Source organism: Pundamilia nyererei, unplaced genomic scaffold (assembly GCF_000239375.1).
Source record: "Pundamilia nyererei isolate P.nyererei 1_Seehausen unplaced genomic scaffold, PunNye1.0 scaffold00097, whole genome shotgun sequence".
NCBI classification, from domain to species: Eukaryota; Metazoa; Chordata; class Actinopteri; order Cichliformes; family Cichlidae; genus Pundamilia; species Pundamilia nyererei.
The window spans coordinates 2369-8671 of NW_005187498.1; positions in this window are offsets into that span (position 1 = coordinate 2369).

Here is a 6303-nt window from a genome sequence, read left to right on the forward strand (position 1 = left end):
TTACTGTCATTGAGTAACGTAACGGAATACGTTACAGAATACATTTTGGGGCATGTATTCTGTATTCTGTAATGGAATACATTTTAAAAGTAACCTTCCCAACACTGCCACTTCATAACATATAGTTAGGACTTAGGTAGATCTTCCGTGGATGGTTCTCGAGAGGAAGCGTAAAAAAAGGAAACGAAAGCGAAGCTGTAGGGCTGATCTGAAAGCACGGCTAAAGAGAAAACCATTTAAACAACATTTCCATTCAATGCCAGACTCATAAAAAACAAAATCAAAAGATCATACAATGTAAGCACCTTGAGGAAACTGTTGTTGTGAATTGTTGCTATATAAATAAAATTGAATTGAACTTACAGGTTGTAGCCAACAAATATTTCCATAATTGCTGCATTGTGTTAATCACAGAGACTTGGCTGAGGCCCACAATGCCACTATAAAGTTAGCAGGCCGCACAGCGCACAGCCAACGGCTTTAGACAGCCAGACTTGGAATAACTGACTGTTAGATGCAGACTCATCTGCATACCTTGTGAGTTGTGATGGTAATGCGATATACAACTTAGCCAAAGCAATTACTAGCCAGTAGAACTTCTACTGTGAATCAGTGCACATAATAGCTGGGGACTTCATCCCATTATGATTGAAGAGGTGAAAAGACTGAAGGAAACTGCAGCTCGAACACCAGCCTCCACCTGCATAACCCCATGGTGCAGGAGCACAATGAGAAGTGCACACTGACAGCAGTGAACCCAAGCAAGGCCACTGGACCAGAAGGAGTGACTGGTAGGGTCCTTGTCAAGAAACACTTCTAAAGACACTTCTTCAGCTGAGAGTCAGAGACACACAGTTTTACTTGCTAGCAAGGGCAGACACAGAGCACACGCACGAGAGTGAGGGCTCAGAGACTCGCGCTCTGCCACTGCCCTGGTCTTTATTTATATGCAACAGTAGGTGTGTTTGTTTATTACATTCGAATGTGGATGTGTATATGTGTGTGTGTGTGTGTGTGTGCGTGTGCCAGGAGAGGCTCCTCTACCTGGTACAAAGTGAAACTGCTTGTTAAGATCTTATCTAGCAGGTACTGCTCCTTCCCTGCATGATAACGGGTCACAGTGAATTAAAACAACAGTCTGAGTCATAAAGAGGTCATCATGCAGTATTCTATCATATGCAAACTTATATTATTAAAATATTATACTGACTACTAAGTACAATTTTCTATTGACAGGCCTGAAAAAGTGTGCAAACCAGGTGGCTGGGATTCACTAAGATCTTCATTCATCTGCATCACTATCCCAGTCTTTCTTCCCATCATGCTTGAAACTGGCCACAATTGTCCAGCTTCCACCAAAAGACCACCATCAGTAGCCTCAAAAACTAGCAACGAGTTGCTCTGACCTGTTTCGAGAAACTGGTCCAACACCACATCATGTCCTCCCTGAACAACACTGATATCAACCCAGAAAATTACTCTAGTGGAGAGAAACATCTGTCAAGCCCTTGGGCAAACCCAGCTGAAAGTTCCCATAGAAATTGTGGTGATCAATTCATCTGGAACTATTTGTTCAGATATTTGCCTGGCCTGTATACAGTCTAGACTGGAAAACTCTTCCTTTCACAAGCAGAGAAAGCTCATGTTTATGTCTTCATATGGTTGATGTATATGTATATGAGTTGATGCTTTATCTTGTTGTCCACACTTATCCAATGCATAAATAACTGCAGTAAATCTTTAATATTCTCTACCACCATTGCCTGTTTATTCTCATAGTTTTGATCAACTAAAACATTATTATTTTTTACAGACATTTTTCCTTTTTATGCTTTCACTCTTGCTCATTTGTCATTTATTCTGTCTTTATAGGTCTTCAGTTTTTTATTTGTAATAAACAATTTCCAAGTTTGGTCATTGATTGGAGATCAATGTGATCAAATATTTGCTACCTCATGATTAGTCTGATCACATAGAAATTATTATTCTATTCATTCTGCCACAAATAATATTGCTATTAAAAGCACAAGGACTGCACTTTTTTGCAAGAATAGCTCTCTGAGACAGAATTTTAATGTCTTGATCACAATTCATCACAATCCATTCAAATACTGCAACTATCTGTTAGGATGCCTAGGTCGTTGACCCAGGGTTTTGAGTTTATTATATTATTTATCATTTCTAGTCTTTGGTTTCTTTGTTAGAGTTCTGTCTTATGGTTTATGTCTCTGTGTCTGCCCTGGTCCCACGTCTCTGTTCCCTCTGTTGTAGAGCCTGCCTGTGACTCTGTGTCTGTAAGGTCAGTCTGTGTTATGTCTCATGTAAATGCGTCTGGTTGTGCTTCCTTTGTCTCATTAGGCCTGATTTGCCCCAGCTGTGTTTCCCTCCTGTTACTCATTCCCTGATTGCTCCCTCTGTGTATTTAAGCCCTGTGTTTCAGTTTGTCTGTGTTTTCTATGCTGTGTGTTCTGTCTGCTTGCCTGAGTTTATTTGGAGTCTCAGTTTTGTTACTTTTTTTGAGTTCAGCATTAAAGCTGTTTCGAGTTTACATTGTGCCTCAGAACATCTGCACTTTGGGTCCACCATTCCTGCCTGCACACAGCCTTCATAACAGAAGATCGCGACCAGAACATGGACCCCGCAGAGATTTTCACCTCGGAGTACAACGCTGAGATGGAGCGGATGGTGAGCCTGCTCGACCGCATTGACCAGTTCCCAGATTTAAGGACCATAGCAGTTGGGCTGAGTGCGGTGGATGCCATCATTCGATATAACCCCCGGCTTAGCCAGTTCGCTAAGGACACAAAGCTCGGCAGCACCATAGCTGCGTGGAGAGAGCAAGTCAGGGCTAGTGAGCTCGCTCTCTCTTTCACTAACTCTTCCTCATCACGGCCCCAGTGCGACATACACTCCCCACCTGCCTCTACGCTGCCACGGACTTCCTCGCCTTCCACACACCAGCCGGGACCTTGTTCACCTGTCTGTTTGCCTGCCTTTTTACTGGCAGCCATGTGGTCAGAGGATCAGGAGGTCTCTATTTCTCCACCGGTTCCTGTTCCCTCATCCAGAAGGAAACAATGCCACCGTCACTCCTCTCCTCAATCATCTTTTCTACCACCTGTTGTCCCTGCTGGAGGGTCCGAGGGACCGCTTCAGCCGCCTGTTCCCGTTGGAGGGTCCGACGGGCCCCACGGGGGTTCTGGAGAACCGCACCAGCCTTTGTTCGTCTCCGCTGAAGGGTTCGAGGGGCCCGTCCAGCCTTCTGCCTCCGCTGGAGGGTCCGAGGGGCCCGTCCAGCAACCTGCCTGTGTTTCAGTTTGTCCTTGTCACGATCTACCGTTTTCTATGCTGTGTGTTCTGTCTGCATGCCTGAGTTTATTTGGAGTCTCAGTTTTGTTACCTTTTTTGAGTTCAGCATTATAGCTGTTTCGAGTTTACATTGTGCCTCTGCACTTTGGGTCCACCACTCCTGCCTGCACACACAAATCACCCACAATAATTATTTTATCTTAGCTGAGCACCAATGTTCCCTCTAATTTTTCATGTGTCCCTTGGACCACTGTGAGCAACAGCAGACGTGTGCACTGTGGTCATGCCTGCATCGAATCCATCCAAGTTACATGGTTTATTAAAATAATCAAATTACAGCATTTATGTTAGACTACTTTTAATTAACTGCTTTATCCCACTTACAATGAAAATTAAAAAAAAATCTTTTCATGACCTGTGTAGTATGTTAACACTAGTGGAAGAAAAAATAATTTGAACTCCAATTTTGAAAACACAACTTTCTTTCTTTTCTTTTCTTTCTTTCTTTTTATTTTATTTTATAAAGCTCCGACTTGTATTATGAGTATGAGTGTGGTCTGGGAGAGAGTCCTGTAACTCTCTGTCTGCAAAATACAGTAAATAATGACCAATGTTGGGCAATTAATTATATAGTTACTTCTTCAAAAAAGTAACTGAGTTATGCAAACAACAACTTTTTTGCAGCTGTTTACCTAAAAATGCAGCCAGGGCGTTTTTTTAAAATAAACATTTCAAACTATTTACAGAACAATCAGATGTTCTGTATCAAATCTGATGCCACACAAATTATTTGTGCCACTCCAAAAAATAATTTATGTCCACTATGAGATAAAGGAGAACAACAGCCTGATACCTGCAGGCCTGAGAACAGGAGATGTATCACTCCTGTAACACGTGTAACATTCCAACCCGTTCTCACTCCCAAAGCGTAACATTTTACGCTAGGTGACAAATCGTCACCATATTACGTTTTCGGCTACCCACCACGTTCCTAAATGACGACCTCGGAAAAAAGAGGACATATGAGAACCGTCTGGACTGAATCTACACATGTTCGCTCTTTTTCTTCAAATCGCTTAGAAACACGCTATTTAACATCATTAAAGTCCTGGTTAAGGTCAGGAATAAGGTTATGGTTAGGGCTAGGGATAAGGTTAGGTTTAGGGCTGGAATACAGGGCTGGAACGTCTATTACCGCGGGAGTGTCATTTACTGGATTCCAGCCATAATCCGCCGCGTACCATAAGAACGCCGAAGGTCTCCTTTCGCGTTCCCCAGGAACGCCGCGGGACGTGACAAAACGTCGACATGTTACGCCTCGGGAGTGAGAACGCTCTGAACATTCGGTAGTCGTCTCATTGTTGTGACAACCACAACAAAACTATTGACTACACTACACACTAACTACAAAAGATTTGCGCTAAACGTCACAAATCTCTCACATATCAAAACGCTGCCGCAACTCCTAAAACTTCCCCCTTTCCTAAACAACTACATGCCATGTTGCCATATCATTTTTTGATTGGTCGACATGGTACATTTTTTGACCAATAGGAAAGGGTGTTTTGTCTTTTTTTGTTGTTGTTTTTGCTCGGAGAGTGCTTTCAAGCACTTTCCTTATAAAATGCCATTTTTACCGTTTTTTCCCGCAGTAAAAATAAACAATGATAGTATTCAGGAAGAAAACCAAACATTGCATATATTTTTATCATAACTCTGGTTTTACGTGGCCTATCAACACAATTTAAAAACTGGTATAAAGTCCACACTTTTTCCAACAATTGTTCCATCTGTCCTGCTCACATCTCCAATGGTTGTACACATTGTACACACAGATACTGACCGGTTCTGGGTCCCCAGACCCCAAATAGCGCAAAAAACTGCACATTCCAGGGTGGCCTTTTGTTGTAGGCAGTCTGAGGTACATCTGTGCACTACTCATGATGTCAGATCAGCATCCTGATGTGGCACACCTGTGAGGTGGGATGGATTATCTCAATATAGCAGATGTGCCCACTACCACACATTTGGACTGATTTGTGACCACTGTTTGGGAGGGATGGTTATATTGTGTATCTGGAATGAATTTTAGGTCTCTACGTCCATCCCATGGGGAATGGGAGCAGTAACAAAGGTGTTGCGTTTATATTTTTGTTGAGTGTATATATACACATATATACAGCAAAATCGCCAGTGTCAAATTAACACCGTGAGTTTAACACTCACGGTGTTAATTTGACACTGGCGATTTAACACTAGAAAAGTGTCTATATGTGTCCACTCTTTTGAGTGTTAAATTAACACTTTTCAAAGTGTTATATTTTTAACAATGACCTGGTGTTATTTTAACACTGTACAGAGTTAAAGATTAACACTGACCAACACTGACCAGTGTCAACAATATTCTACACTGGTGTTAAGTGTTAGAAAATTAACACCAAATAGTGTAGGTAGTACTTTACACTAGCCCTGGTGTTTAAAAATTTAACACTGAATAGTGTTGATTTTCTAACACTAACACTAGTGTCAGTCAAATCATCAATACTGCCAGATTACAATAAATAATCTCTGATATCTCTACTGCTACAATTAATTAGAAGGTATTCACAGCTACACACACTCTACCCATAAAAAAAACAAAAACAAAACAAGTGTTCAAAAATACTTTGTATTCAAACAGCAGATACACCACAAATAAACAGTGCATAAAGATATACAAAACTACAATATTGGACAATCTACATTTTCTCATTAGTGTCATTTAAAAACTGCCCATTGTAAGGTCTATAATACACCACATTATCTACACGGATCAGTGCAACAGCATCCAGTTTATCCTCAATAACAAATGCATTTAAGTGACAATTGATCATTTCTTCAGTCTCTAAATTATTTAGATCATGCACAAGCAGCTTTAAATACATCAAAACACACACACAAGAAAACATGCTCTACAGGTTCAACTATTTTCCATTTTTGCTCAAAATGTCTCAT